Below are 16,340 nucleotides of genomic sequence, written 5' to 3'. Positions count from 1 at the left end.
GACTAATGGTCTGCACCAAGACATGATTTTGATTGAATGGGCTAATCTTGGCATCCTTCCAGCATAAATTTCCCCCTTCTTTCTTTTGCCAACGTGTAGAAGCAAAACAGAGACCTGTAAAAGTTCCAGGTCCTCTAGGACACTAATGAAATTTTAAAAAATAAGAATTAAATAATTACCTGGTTTTCTGTAGGAAAAACTTCAGATGGGACATAATGGGGAAGCAGCTCGAATAACATCTGTAACACAGTGATTGAGAAGAGTAAAAGTGCTCTAATGAACATCTAAGATATTGCTTGATGTTTTCCAGGAGCTTTTAACACTGGAAGGTAAAAGACAGTAATATCCATTTACCAGGGAGCTTTATTTGTATTAAACTGTACTTAGAAAATGAATGGTAGTGGTAGACTTGTTCATATTTAGCTCACATTTACAATGCCTTTTTCATTAGAAAAAGAGAATTCATGAAAACAATCAACAATACTGAAAGCCACAGGTTTCAGCCACGTTTGGTTGCTGGGTTGTTTTTTTTTGGTGAGAGTGGATTTCTGATTGATTGAGGGAATCCTGCCTGAATTTCTAACAGCTTCTCCATACTAGAACTTTTGAGGCAATTGGTAGGGATGTGGGATATCTGAGCAAAGAATTAAACAGTTTTTTAATGTGATAACTGGAAATAAACTGTAAAGAATGATGGAGATATTCCTGCTTCTGCTGTAGTAGAAAGAAGAGATGTGATGGTCTGAAATATACTTGAGTTATTCATAAGACAGTCCATTGAGACGGTGCTCTGTGCATTTAGATGACAGGACCATTATTCTAGGAAGTACCAGAGAGATTAAAAAACCTACTGTTTTATATATTTTTTCCTTTTTTTTTTAAAATATTTTCAGATTTAAATATTAAAACCTCATTACATCTCCAAATATACATTACAATAGTGAAATTAAAAAGAATTCCTGCATTTACATAGAAAAACCTTGTGTTTTGATAGAACAATCAGTGTGAGTTAATGATTAATGAATAATTAAACATCTCTGATAACATTTTAGTGGTCTGTGACTTTGCTGGCGGCTGTTAAACTCCAGTTCAGTCCTCAGATAGCAAACGATTTAGAGGTGGTGATACAATATTATTAATGTCTTCAAACTTCTTTTCAAGACACCAATGTTCTGGGGAACTCCTGCTACATAAAACATTCCACAGTAAATGTAACTGTTGTAATACATGATGGGCCTGACATTCTTGAGGTTCAAGACTCACTTAGTGAATACAGCTGAAAGTAACACTGACAGGGACATCTTCAACTAGATGAGGTTGCTCAAAGTTCCATCCAATCTGACCTCAAATATTTCCAAGAATTGGGATTCCATCAACTCTCTGAGCAACCTGTGCCTCACCACCCTCGTTGGAAAAAATTACTTCCTTATATCTAGTGTGAATCTCCCCTCATTTAGTTTAAAACCGTCACCCCTTGTCCTTCTGCTTACAGGCCCTGCTAAAAAGTTTGTCCCCATCTTTCTTATAGATCTCCTTCATGTACTGGAAGACCACTGTAAGTTCTCCCCAGGGTCTTCTCCAGGGTGAGCATCCCAACTCACTCAGCCTGTCTCCAGAGCAGAGCTGCTCCAGCCCTGTGATGGCCTACTCTGGACCCTCTCCATGTCCTTCTTGTGCTGAGGACTCCAGAGCTGTACACTACTCCAGGTGGGATCTCTCCAGAGCAGAGGGGCAGAATCACCTCCATCAACCTCCTGCAGCTCAGGGTTCAATTTGTTATCCTGACTCATGTGCAGGACCTTGCACTTGGCCTTGTTGAACCTCATGAGGTTCACAGAGCCTACTTCTCTAGTCCAGGTCCCTCTGAACAGCATTCTGTCCCTCAGGTGTGTCAAACACACCACTCAGCTTGGTGTCATCTGCAAATCTGCTGAGGCTGACCCTCAATCCCACTATCCATGTCACTGATGAAGATATTAAACAGTACTGATCCCAGTATGGACCCCTGGGGAATCCAAGAATGAGCTGCCAAAGTTCTTACCATCCAAGAGGCTGATAAAACAATTGCTTACCTTTTTGTTTAGGAGAGGAAATTTATTTATGAAAATAAATTTCTGTCATTCTCTTATGTCAAGACTTACCAGGCAGCCTGATACTTGAATTGCAGAAATAAGAAGATGAACAAAACAGAAGAAGATTTACATTCCAGTGTGCACATCTCTGCAATTATTACTGGACTTTCTGGGAGCATCCTGTCCAAATTAAAAGTGGGAAAGGCTACAAAATCAAATGAAGTTTCCCCCAGCTCCTCTGGCGTGTCTCAGTCTGCTGTTTCAAACTCTCCACATAGTCATTTAATACCAAATACATGGGGAAGCAAGACAGCTTGCCCTTTGTTTCTTTGCAGGCTTTATGTCACTCTTTAATAAAGACCTGAGATGCAGAATTTCTTAGAACTTCTGAAGTTGTGATAATTCCTCCAGCTCCCCGAAAGCTTGGAGAAAAAACAGAGAGGAACAGACAAAATAATAATCTCTTCTGTCTCTGTTCTTAGTTTCCATTGACTTTTGATGTTGTTTTCCTCCAGATCCCTTTTAATGAGCTCTAACTTTTGGCTCAGCTCTTACAGAAATGCACTTCTGCCATTATTTTAGACTTTAATTAAACTTTTTTTTCAATTATTATTTTCCTGGTGAACTCATCATTTGTTCAAAAGCCTGTTGCAACCAGAAGAAGTTTTTTCTGCCTCTTTTTATTAATAACTTCAGCAGGTTTTAATTAAGGATTTGGAGGAATAGGGCTGACAATACAAAGGAGGATTTAGACTATGAACTGCAGTTCTGTGGAATCAGCACGTCCTCTAAATGTTCCAGCAAGGAGAGAGGATTAGGTTCAGTTTCACTTGCAGACTTGCATTTCTGGTTGAGGTTTTTAAAGTTTTCTTCAGGGAAAGAAGGTTGGCTGAATAACTATTAACTGAAAAGAAAGTTGATTTCCATGAATAAGAATGTCATGCCTTAAAAATTACTAGAATTATTCACGCATGGAAAAACACTGGCTCCATGGAATGGAATATTTGATTATCCTGAGTATCTTGGAAGGTGTAGCTTTTAGTTGCTTTAATGCAACATCCACATCGTGTAATTCTGACTCCTGTTTACCAGAATCACAGCTTTTTCATGAACTGGACTGTACTTTCACCAGGTGTAGGTGAGTCAAGGGAGTGCTGACAGATTTCTGACACCTACTTCGCAATGAAGGTGATGACAAAAATTGCTTTCCTTGGGAAAACTACAATTTCCACCTCCTTTCACAGCCAGTTCTTGGGCTGTATTTTCATGATCTTTTTACTGCTGAAGCCAAGCTTTCCCTATCCTGCAGCACAATCTTGAAAGAATAACAAAGAGTTTTAGAATTAAGATTTTAATATAATTTATCACTCTGATATTTATTATACTATAATGTAATATATAAAGAATTCTAATTTATGGTTTAATAATTTTTGCTTTATTACAGTAATGAATGCAATAATAGTCTTCCCAGTTATTGCTTTAGCAATCCAATTATGTATTAGTTTCAATATGTACCTCTAAAATATTAAAAAGAATAGAAAACAGGTCAGAGAGCAATGTGATCATTTAAATAAGGTAATAACTTTAGCAAGACCAAAAGAGTGTACATATATGTATGTATATTTTAACCATTCCTGTGTACGGACTGTCAGCTTAGCACTACTGTCAGCAGAATCACCCCTTTTCTTTCTGCTTTGTGTTTCAAATTACAATCTTTGAGTTGAAGACAGTGCCTTCTTTTGGTTTAGATTTAGAAAGACACCAGTGGAAACAACTTGCTGATTTTCATCACACTGGAGCTCCTCCACCTCCAGAGACTTGGCTTTACACTGTTTGTTTATCCATTAAAGTATGAGTCCAACTCCAAATTCAAGGGAGCTTGCATTAGCAATTAATGAAAAAAAATCAATGAGGTTTTTAGGTAGATTAAAAGTCTTCAACTGATAAGCCCAGGAAATGGCAGACTTGGGATAATCATTAATAGGAGAGCTGCATTTGTGTTAGCAGTTTGCAGTCATGTGCTCTTCATACAGAGTTTAAAAAATAGGAAAAATGGAAACTGTTTGGTTATGAGAGAATAAATAGTTGCTTTTCCAAATGGACACTGAAAAAAATAGAAAAAAAAAATCCCAGATGCCATAATTATTTAAACTATGCCCACGAGGCTGTAATTTGAGTTCTGCTGTGCAATGAGCTGAATCTTCTGAACCTTTGTGAAAGCCATGGTACACAGTTATTGAGACATTCTGGTTAAGGAAGACCTACATAAATGAGCCTCCTCTTCAAAATTCAAATATCTGTGTCTGATGCAGGAAAGGTATTTTAGGTTGAGAACTCTGAATCTCACCCTTTTCAAAGGCCTTAGCCTATGAAGCAGGACAAACATATTTGGTAGTGTCATGTCCAGAGGGTGAACCCCATCCTGAGCTGCACCAAAAGCAGTGTGGCCAGCAGAGCCAGGAAGGCGATTCTGTCCCTCTGCTCTGCTCTGGTGAGACCCTACCTGGAATTCTGTGTCCAGCTCTGGAGCCCTCAGCACAGGTGTCCTGGTTTGAGGCAGGATGAAGCCAGTTTTCCTTTTACTGATTTTTTTTTTCTTCAGCAAGCTTTCTTTTAACAGTCACAGTGTGTTCCGACTAAGGCTGATAAGAGAGGAATGTATTTCTAACTGCTGGATCTTCAAGGTCACATCTGTACTCCGCTGGCTCAGACACTAGGGGGAGATCTATGACCACCCCTTAGGAGGCTGAGTTAGACAGGCAGCAAAATTGGCCAGAGGTGTTCCATTCCATGTATCTATGTAAGCTCAGAGGAAGGTCAGAGATCACAGAAGACAGCTTCCTGCTTCTTCTTCCCTTCTCCTCCATCCATGGCCGGCATCTGGGGAGGACTCTGTCCATCCATCACCATTGACCCCCAGGCTCGAGCTCTCCTGACCCTCATCACTCTGTGCTTTCTCCAGCAACTCCAGGACTTTTCGGGACTGTTCCCAGCTCAGGAGATGCTGTGGGAGTTGCTGGGGGTGGGGGGAGGCGAGAGGCTTTTGCACATACTTGAACATATTTGTATATAATTGTATATATTTTCCTTTCTCATTAGTGTTTAATTAAAGCTGTTCTGGCCGATGTACCTCCAAATTCACTGAGGCAGAAGTTCTGACAAAGGTTATGCTGGAAAACAGCTCTGCAGGATGCAGTGTGAAAGCAGAAGGAACATGAACCACAAAGAAGTTGCAAAACAGTATTATGGAGGTTTCTTGTCCTTTTAAAATGAACATGTTGAAAATGCCAACCTGAGAGAGTCCTGGAGGTTGTAGATCCAAACCAACATAACCCTTCCTTGAGTCTTTTGCAAGCATGTGAACATGTGTGATTTTAAAATATGGAAAATAATTATTAAAAAGCTTTGCTTACAAGGCATAAACATCAATGAAATGTGACATGAGCAAGATAAGCAGCAAAGCTGCTCTGAAGTCCATTGCTGGATTTTTAGCACTATTCTCATGGCCCAAGGGTTCTACAAAGCAATAAAAATCCAGCAACACTATTTAGTTCACTGCATAAATGGGCAAATGTGCTTCAGAAATATATTTTCGTTGCAAGTTGTGTCTTTTGTTTTGCTGATGTTCCATTTCTGGTCTTGCTTCATGTTTTAGTCAATATTTGACACCACCAAACAGAGCCTTCTGCTCCGATCTCTATCATGACCATTGTTATGTAAAATTGTCTGTACAAAAGCCATTTTACTTTTGCCCTCAGAAAACATACTTTATTATTTTCCTTTTGAATTCTACTCTTTTAAAAAATAATAATCAGAGAGCAGATAAAAGACTTGAACAATTGCCTTTCCTACTGGTTCTTTGAAGCCTCAGTTGTTATTTGAATATATTTTCCTCTTATATCTGCCTCACACTTGCCAATGGATCTAATGAATAGAACATCAAAGAACATTTTATCTCCTTGTTCCTAAGGTGGCTTGTATTTGGATTCATGCAGGTTTGCATGTGTAAACTTCTGTGTGCTGCTTTATGCTGGAGCTAAAATAAGCTTTGAAATGAAAAGCTAAAATAAAACCCTTTTTTGGGAAATGTTCTAGCCTCTGAACTGCTAGAAATTTTGAAAATATAACCAAAGGTTGAAGTGATCTTGCTGTACCAAAGAGAAATTCACCTCCTCCTGATACTGTGTATCTTCTGTGTATCTACATTCTTCAAGAAGGAAGGAGCAGGCCATCCCCCAGTGCTGAAGGGTGAGCAGGTAGGGAAGAAGACCAGCCTGGCTGAATAGAGAGATCTGCTTGCTACTTAGGGGAAAAAAATGAGTTTATGGACTTTGTAAAAAGGAGCAGGCCACTCAGGATGACTACAAAGATGTTGGGAGGCTGTGCAGGGAGAAAATCAGAAGGGTCAAAGCCCAGCTTGAAATCAACCTGGTTGCAGCTGTCAAAGGTGACAAGAAAAGCTTCTACAAATATATTGGCAACAAAAGGAGGGATAGGGAGAGCCTCTATCACTTAAGAAGGCTGAGGTACTTAGTGCCTACTTTGCCTCATTCTTCTATAGTAGGTCCAGTTTTTCACTGGGTACCCAGTTCCCTGAGCTGGAAGACAAGGATGGGGAGCAGAATGGAGCCCCATAATCCAAGAGATGGGCAGTGACCTGCTGCACCATTTAGAAACACACAAGTCTACGGGGCTGGGTTGGATACACCCAAAGGTACTGAGGGAGCTGGTAGAAGTGCTCCTCAAGCCATCTTCCATCTTTTACAAGCAGGCCTGGTTGAATGGGAATTGCTCAGTGTGACCCCCCATCTACAAGATGGGCCAGAAGGAGGATCCAGACACCTACAGGCCTGTCAGCATGACCTTAGTGCTGTGGAAGGTTATGGAGCAGATCATTTAGAGTGTCTATCACTGGCACATGCAGGACAACCAGGAGATTAGGCCCCTGTGAACAATTTACTGAAATATTAAAGTGTTTTAATCTGTGTGAGGACACTGAACCATCAACTGGTAGCAAAGGGTCGAAGTGAACCAAGCTTTTCTTCAGCTTATAGAGGCAGATTTCAGCCTAAATAACTTGCATGTCATCATACCAAATGGTAGAAATCTAAAGCTAGTGTTTTGAGCCAGAACTTGGAGGAAAATCTGGAAAACATAATATAGATTAGCTTTGAATGTATAATTTATTAGTATGAGGTATTTCCACAGCTGTCAAGCTTGCCAAGACACCAGTTACATTTTTATTTAGAGACACAACTGAACATTTTCCAAGGAGCTTCAGAGAAGCCCAAGTTTCTTCAACCTGTCCACAACATCCCTCTAGGTTAGATTCTCCAAAGCAAAGAACTGTTCAGTTTCATGAGCAAAACTGTTAAATATTCAAGTCCATTCTCTGACAGGCTGTAGGAGGTTAATCATCTCATTTTTCTTGGAAAAACAGAGATTAATAAGGTTTGGAATGTTAGACTTACATTCCGTATATATTCCCATTAAAGTAACACCTACTTAAAATTTCTCAGCCAGTAGGTGCAGCATGAACCACAGAAGTTCTGAAACTTAAGAGATGGGGAAAAAAATAGTAACAGCTTAAATTGGGAGGAAAAGAAAGTAAAATACTATAAAATCTGATTTGATGCAGCTATTCTTTTTCATTTCTTGGTCTGTAATATTAGCAGGTGTTCCTCCAATACATTTTTTTCCCCTGTGTTTCATTCTTCAAATAAATTATGAAGTGCCAATCTCTATAATTCCGATCTTTTAATATCTCAAATAAATACAACCTAAGATGAACCACAAACCCCCAAATTATGAACACTAAAGGAGAGTAAGATGGGACAGTTACCAGGATCCTTCCCATTTTTTAAAAATTGCTCTTCTAATTACAAAAATAAATCAAAGTTATCAGCAAGAAATATCTCCAGGAGAATAAAAGCTGATTTTTGTCTCCCTCTATCCTTACAGAAAGTTTCAGAAAGAGCTGAGTTTCATGCAACTCTTCCACAAGAGGGCTCAGAGTCTCAAATGCAGCCTTGCTGGTTCTCAATTGACAACTAGCCCAGCAGAGGCTAAAGCCACAGAATTAGCAGGTAATTTAGTTTTCTTCTAGCAAAATTATTTTTATTGAAAGTGTGAGTCTTCCACTGTATTGCTTAGATATGTAGTTTATTTACAGGAAACAAAGCATGTGTTGAATATTCTCATTTGTGTCCTCACAGCATGATCCAAAAAAGGGATGCATTAAATAAGACCTCAGAAACATTTGTAGTCATTATCTGCAAAATGCTACATTACTGAATTGTTGTTAGAAATAAAATAGCAACTACAGTGCTCCTATATCTCAAATTTTATTTTTTTTTACTGAGAGATAAACGACAAATGACAGTGTAGTAATTTCAGTTTGTTTTACTTCCTTGTGAGGACTGAAAAAGTGTGAGTCCTAGGTCGCTTCTTAAACCCACTTGCTCCAGCATGGTAGTGTTACATTTACTGTAATCCAATGGGAGGCAGGATCATACAGGATCATGTTTAACATCTTTGTTGGAGACATGGACAGTGGGATTGAGTGCCTCCTCAGCAAGTATGCTGACCATACCAAGCTGTGTGGAGTAGCTGACACCCTAGAGGGAAGGGAAGCCATCCAGAGGGACCTTGACAGGCTGGAGAGGTGGGCCAGTGCCAACCTCATGAAGTTCAACAAGGCCAAGTGCAGGGTCCTGCACCTGGGTCAGTGCAACCCCAGGCACAAATCCAGGCTGGGGGGAGAATGGCTGGAGAGCAGCCCTGAGGAGAAGGACTTGGGGGTGGGAGGAGATGAGAAGCTCAACACGAGCCACCAGTGAGGGCTGGAGCCCAGAGAGCCAGTTGTGTCCTGGGCTGCATCAAAAGAAGTGTGGCCAGCAGGGCCAGGGAGGGGATTCTGTCCCTCTGCTCTGCTCTGGTGAGACTCCCTCTGGAGTGCTGTGTCCAGCCCTGGAGCCCTCAGCACAGGAGAGACATGGAGCTGTTGCAGAGGGTCCAGAGAAGGGTCACAAAGATCATCCAAGGTCTGGATCAGCTCTGCTATGAAGACAGTCTGAGGGAGTTGGAGCTGTTCAGCCTGGAGAAGAGAAGGCTCCAGGGAGAGAGACCTTAGAGCACCTTCCAGTGCCTGAAGGGGCTCCAGGAAACCTGGGGAGGGACTTTGAAAAGGTTGTGTAGTGAAAGAACAAGGGGTAATGGATTAAAACTGGGGGAGGAGAGATTTAGGTTAGACATCAGAAAGAAATTCTTCACCATGAGGGCAGGAAGGTGCTAGCACAGGTTGCCCAGGGGAGGTTGTAGCTGCCCCCTCCCTGGAGGTGTTCAAGGCCAGGTTGGATGAGGCTTGTGCAGCCTTGTCTAATGGGGGGTGTCCCTGCTCATAGCAGGGAGGTTGGAACCTGATGATCTTTAAGGTGCCTTCCAACCTTCACCATTCTGTTACTCTATGATTCTGTGCCTTTAGCATGTACAGAAGTGAATATATTTGATATTTTTTCAGCTTCTATAGCTTAGAATATTTGCAGGAAGAACAACAAAAACAAAAAAGGAATTAATATACAATTCAGCTTGGTCTTCTTGTAGTGATTTCCTTCACACTGATGTCCAATATAATTCTAAAATCCTTCCATTAATATCACTCCACTTGTTGCATTACTAACAGGGACTTTGCACTGGTGTTAGTGGAACAGACTTATTTTAATATCTTTCAATAACTTCTTATACCCTTTTTTGAAAGGCTTGTGACTTGTTTGTTTTAATTTTTTAGACTGAAGCTGTCTCAGGGTAATTTTTTTTCCTGGGTTTCTCCCTCCCACACTTTACTTTCCCAAACTCAAGGCTCCTGAAAAATCAACTATTCCCCATTATGTAAATTTCTCTTGATCTCATTTTTAAAAAGCTTCAACTTCGCTGGGTTTTGGAGCATGTGGTTACATCTCGTGGCCTCTTTTATTTATATAAACTCAGCCCAAATTTGACATGGTTAAGAAGTCCTAGTAAGACTCCTAATCCTTGTAGCAGGAGGGAGAAGCTGGTCCAGTAGTTGGTTGGCTGGGCACAAGAAAAAATGTTTTATGATGAAGATCTAAAAAGCAAAGATGAATAGGAGTTGAGAATCTGTAATAGAAAGGGTAGAAAGGTTTGGATTTGGGAGTGTAACTTTTGACTTTGCAATATGGTCGTGAATATTTAACTTAGGATTATCTTGTGTGCTGAGAGCCTCTTTTGTTATTCAAGAAAATCTGATCTTTCTTTTCATTTGTTCAGTATGAAGGAGAAAAACCAAGAATCCAGAGATAAAAGTATTGATACAATAATGGTAAAATTATCAGACTATTAACATGTAAGGGAATTTTCCTAGAGACAAAATATTACATTCTCTTCACAGCAATAAATTGCTGCAAACTCTCCAATTTTCCCTCAGTATTTGCAAATAATTACTCCAATTACTTCTTGTTATATGCCCTCAGGCTTAGGTTTTACTGAGTTATTAGAGAAAATGGTAAAGTTTATGTTCATGTAGATTTATTTGCCCGTCAATATGCTGATTTAAGCTTGAAGAATGAGAGATTTTTCAATTCCTTATGGATAAACATTGAGATACATAGAATGTACCTCAGTGAGTAAGCTACTTTGTTTCTTCAGACATCAAGTTCTTTGCACAATCCACTTTTGCAACAACATGGTCAATAAAGGCAGTCCAGAATGCCTTTCCGCTTTTCTCTTGCGTATGGACTTGCCCTAGTTTACAAATTTTTACAGCAATAATGTAATCAGTGAAGTCTCCTGCTCATTAATACCGTCTCACACGTACCTGCAGTGCACTGTTTCTTTTTTCCTGTTCCTTTAAAACCCTGCAACCTTAGAAGCTGATATTCATGGAGGCTTCACAAAGGAGCCTCACTGGGGGGGAGCAAATAGTCTCTTGATGATTCCTTCTGAGCCATGGTAGAGAGGAACATTGACCTTCTTAAAGCAGAGAACTGGGTTGAGAAGGAGGCCAGGTTTGGCAAAAATCTTTCATCCCTGCATGAAAGAGAAACTAGGGAAAAGTTCCATCACACAAATCAGGTTACCTTGAAGCTTTCTGCTCCTCTTCTGAAAGATGCCATGATTTTTTGGAGGATGATCCTTTCCTTGAGGTGGATCCAAGAACTAGAATATTTCATTGAATATTTAGCCCACTTGTTTTAGAACTATGATGATGGAGTCCAAAAGAAGAAAGCGCTTGTCTGCTGTCAGTAGCACCTCAAAAACAAATACACAAACAAACAAGGTTCCTGAAATAAGGTTCTGATAGATTTCAACATGCCAAAAAAGCAAAGGAGAGCATTTGTCCCCCTTCAGTCCTTGAAGCAGAATCCATCCTGTGCTTTGTGTTTCATAGAATCCTAGGGGTGGAAGGGACCTCTGAAGATCATGGAGTCCAGCCCCCATGCTGCAGCAGGAACACCTGGGGCACATCACACAGGAACACATGCAGACAGGTCTTGAAAGTCTCCAGAGAAGGAGACTCCACAACCTCCCTGGGCAGCCTCTCCCAGGGCTCTGTCACTCTCACAAGAAAGAAGTTTCTCCTCACATTGAGATGGAACTTCCTGTGTTGTCGCTTGGTGCCGTTTCCCCTCATCCTATCACAGGCACCACTGAAAAGAGACTGGCCCATTCTTGACACCCACCCTGCAGATATTTATAGATATGAATCGGGTCCCCTCTCAGTCTTCTCCAGACTAAACAGCCCCAGGTCTTTCAGCCTCTCCTCTTATGAAAGATGTTCCAGTCCCTTAATCACCCTCGTAGCCTCCGTTGGACTCTTTCCAGCATATCCCTGTCCCTCTTGAACTGAGGAGCCCAGAACTGGGCACAACACTCCAGATGTGGTCTCACTAGGGCAGAGTAGAGGAGGGGAAGAACCTCTCTTGACCTGCTGACCACACTGTTCTTAATACATCCCAGGATACCATTGACTTCTTTGGCCACAAGGGCACAGTGCTGTCCCATGGATAACTTGTTGTCCATCAGGACCCCAAGGTCCTTCTCGGTGAGGCTGGTTTCTAGCAGGTCAACCCCTAATCTATATTGGTGCATGGTGTTTTTTCTCCCCAGGTGCAGGATTCCATATTTCCACATTTCCATCTTCTTCTTCATGAGGTTCCTCTTTGCCCAGGTCTCCAGTTTGTCTAGATCTCACTGAATGGCTGCACAGCCTTCAGGTAGATCAGCCAAACCTCTCAACTTCATATCATCAGCAAACTTGCTCCTGTAAAGACATTAACAGAAGCTGGGTTGGTAATTAATTTCATTGCAAGCATCTTTAATGCTGTCCTCAATATCTTCTTCTGCCAATAGGAGAAGTGCTCATTAACTGGAAGTGAGAAGAGCAATTTAGGAGGACTTTCTGCCATTAAAAATAAATTATTTTATTTATATTCTTCCAGTCTTATTGCCAAGGAAAGAAACATGCACAACATGGGGTAAGATTGAAAGCCTAAGTGACATGCAGTGTTATTTCAAGGAAGATCTATGAAATAACTACACAGTTCATCAGGCAGATGAATATAAATAGGGCTTCCAATGTTTGATGTTGGCAGATACCTAACAGAAAATGTCAAAACCGGCTGAGTTAACAAAGAAAGAAAGCAAACATCATTCCAGGGCTGAACTGCAGTGCCAGTGGAATTCTTCCATTCCTGCTCTGCGAGCAAAACACTGAAGATGTCCTGTATGAAAAAAGCCTACTTCCATATTCATTAGGATGTACCAATTTCTAGAAACAGCACAAAACCTGTAACAAACAAACCCCCAACAACAGTAAAAAAACCCAACCATTTTGAAATATGTGGGGTTTTGGGACCCTTTTTTTTCCAAGAAAATTTACCTTTTTGCCTGATGAGAATTTAATAAAATGATATTTTTTGTACCATTACCTCTTGTCCTCTGACTCCATGCCCTTGTAAAAAGTCCCTCCCCAGCTTTCCTGTAGCCTCTTCTTTGTGGCCCTCCTTTGGGCTTCGTCAAACAGGTCCATTTCCTTATTCATAGAATTACAGAATCATTATGTTTGGAAAAGACCTGTAAGATCATCAAGTCCAACCATTGACCCAACACCACCATGACAGCTAAACCAGGTCCTGAGGCTCCATGTCTACATGTTTTTTTAACACCTCCAGGGATGGTGACTCCATCATTTCCTTGGGCAGCCTGATCCAATGCTTGATCACTCTTTCAATAAAAAAATTTCTTCTAATACCCAAACTAAATCTCCTCTGGCACAACTTGAGGGCATTTTATCTTGTCACATTGTGGATTACTTGGGAGAAAAGACCAACATCTGTCTCACTACATCCTCCTCTCAGGCAGTTGTAGAGAGCGAGAAGGTCTCCCCTCACCCTACTCTTCTTCAGACTTAACAGTTCAAATTCCCTCAGCTGGTCCTCAGAAGACTTGTGGTCCAGACCCTTCACCGGCTTTCTTGCCCTTCTCTGGACATGATCCAGCACCTTGCTGTCTTTCTTGTAGTAAGTGACCCAGAACTGAACACAGGATTAGAGGTGCAGCCTCACCAGTGCCTGCTGGCCACACTAGTGCTGACACAGGCCAGGATGCTGGTGGACACCTGGGCACAAGCTGGCTCAAATTCAGCCACTGTCAACCAACACTACCAGGTTCTTTTCCTCTTTGCAGCCACTTTTCCACTTTGCGGCCACTCTTTCCCAAGCCTGGAACATTGCCTGGGGCTGTTGTGACCTAAGTGCAGGACCCAGAACTTGGCCTGACTGACCTTCATACAATTGGCCTTGGCCCATTGATCGAACCTGTCCATGTCCCGTCCCTCTGCAGAGCCTTTCTACCCTCAAGCAGATCAACACTTCTTCCCAACTTGGTGTCCATCTGCAAACTGAGGGTGCACTGGATGCCCTCATCCAGATATTTGATAAAGATATTAAAGAGAACTGGTCCCAACACTGAGCCCTGAGGGACACCACTAGTGACTGGCCACCAGCTGGATTGAACTCCATTCACCACAGCTCTCTGGGCCTGGCCATCAGCCAGTTTTTTTCCCAGTAAAGAGTACACCAGTCTAAGCTGTAAGCCACCAGCTTCTCCAGGAGAATGCTGTGGGAGGCAGTGTCAAAGCCTTTACTAGAGTCCAAGTAGACAACAACCACAGCCTTTCCTTCATCCACTAGATGGGTCACCTCGTCACAGAAGGAGATGAGACTGGTCAAGCAGGATAGGAAAAGGTAACTTCCTCAAGCCTACCAGTCCCTCTGGATGGCACCCCTTCCATTGAGCAAATCAACTGCACTGTCAGCTTGGCATCCTCCACCAAGTTCCTGTGGATGCACTCAGTCCTGCATGCATTTCTTAAATTAATTTACTGCAGCTAAGAAGTTATCAATAAATAAGAACAAAGCATTTTCAAATCTGCTTTTTCTCATAAATGAGTAAATTTTCTGCCTTAAAACCACTTTGCTCTTTAGTCAAGGAGGAGAAAATGGGAATCTTAATCAATAATTAGTGAAGCTAGTGATACTTCCTCGTTACATAATGAACTCCTGGACTGCAATAAGACTTTTTTTTTTTTTTTTTGCCAAGAACTGAATTGTACAGTACAATTTCCCAGCTTTTCCTGCAGTACTAAATTCCTTTTGATTTCTCTCCATTGTAGGAAAATGCATTCTTGAAAAAGCCATTATTACAACTTTTTATTTTGTTTTGTTTCTCCTTGTCAATGCTGAACACCTTATGCTCTGGTTAGGGCTGTTTTTTTATGTTGTTTTTTCTTCTTGTTTTCTTTCTGAAGCCTAAGTGCTGTGTGGCACATTGAAAAAGACCTTCCTTGCTGTATGTATTGACAGTTTCCAATTAGGAGAGAGACCTGCAGTGACACCTTCTGCAAAAAAATGGTGATTCGGTGGAAGGTTAATGGCTAGCATTGCAGAAATGCCAGTGTACAAGCTACAATCGGGACTGCCTGATGGCAGCTCACACTGTAATACAGACAGAAAACATCTGCATGCTCATTGTAATAACTGTCTCTGTCTCCCTCTGTACCATTTTTCATGGTTTTATAGCATGTTTATCACTAAATCCTAGATCCTTATCAAATCCAAAACTAAAGAGATAAAAGAAGTTTAAGTTGTTCTTACAGAAATAGAGGACTTGGCCTTTTAGAATGTGGAATTTCCTTTTCTCCTCCTGTTAGCAGACTACTTTTTTCCTTGTGCTTGTACAGAGGAAGGAGCAGAACTCATGTCTCCTCCTCACGAGGAGTGTCCTGATCTGCACTGTCCTTCTGTGCTATCTTTCCCTGGCTCAGTGCCCCTTGATTGATGACCTCAGAGCAGTTTATAATCTGGTGATTATGGCAGGACATGGTGGAAAAGTGAGGGCACTTTGGGATCACACACCAGGAATGAAGAGGATGCTGAAGTCATGAGTTATCTGGGACAAAACTCCTTGTCTCTGGTTATATTTTTAAAGCAAGGAAGAAGCTTCTGCCAAGGAAGAAATTAGGATATGATGTCAAGATTCAAGACATTTCACCACTTCCCACTTCCCTTTGACTATTACTGGGATGTGGATTCCAGCTCTTTTGGTGCATTTAGATTTTAATAGATTCCCTGTCCTCTTCTTATTCTAATCCTTCAGCTGTTCGATGCCTTTCATTTCACTTACCAGCTTTCCCAATTTCTCAGTCTGTCTCATTGATCTGGTCACTTCAACCAAGGATCCTTTCCTTAGGAGCCAGTTTCTCAACCTTTTTCAAATTATTATCATCCTTGTTTTTTTTTTTTTTTTTTTCTGGTTTTCAAATAGTTGTTTTGGTTTTTACAGTGTAAACAGAAGGGTTTGACTCAATGGATTTGGCCTAAGGAGAGAAAATAAAGGTTTTATCCTTGATTCAGTGGGCTGTTAATATTCTGTAATACCTACAGAATTCCATCCACTTGTCTTAAAAGATAAAGAGATGACCTAATTACAGGCAGCTTGTATCCATATGGAGATGGACCTACTAATTAAAGGCTAATTAAAAAAAAAAAAAAACAACACAAAAACAACACAAGAAAAAAAAACAGGAAAAAAAAAGGATTTAACTAAATCTGATAGCTCAAAAATGAAAAATACTAATTCAGAACCCAAACCAGAAGGAAATTGCTACCAGGGAAAGTCATCACTGTTTAAGAGATGACAATATTGCTTTCTTCATTTGCTTCTAGCAGCTTATACGTACCCAGGGAAATT

This window comes from Apus apus, chromosome 7, assembly GCF_020740795.1.
Source record: "Apus apus isolate bApuApu2 chromosome 7, bApuApu2.pri.cur, whole genome shotgun sequence".
Classification (NCBI taxonomy): Eukaryota; Metazoa; Chordata; class Aves; order Apodiformes; family Apodidae; genus Apus; species Apus apus.
Note: the sequence above shows the minus strand (reverse complement) of the source record.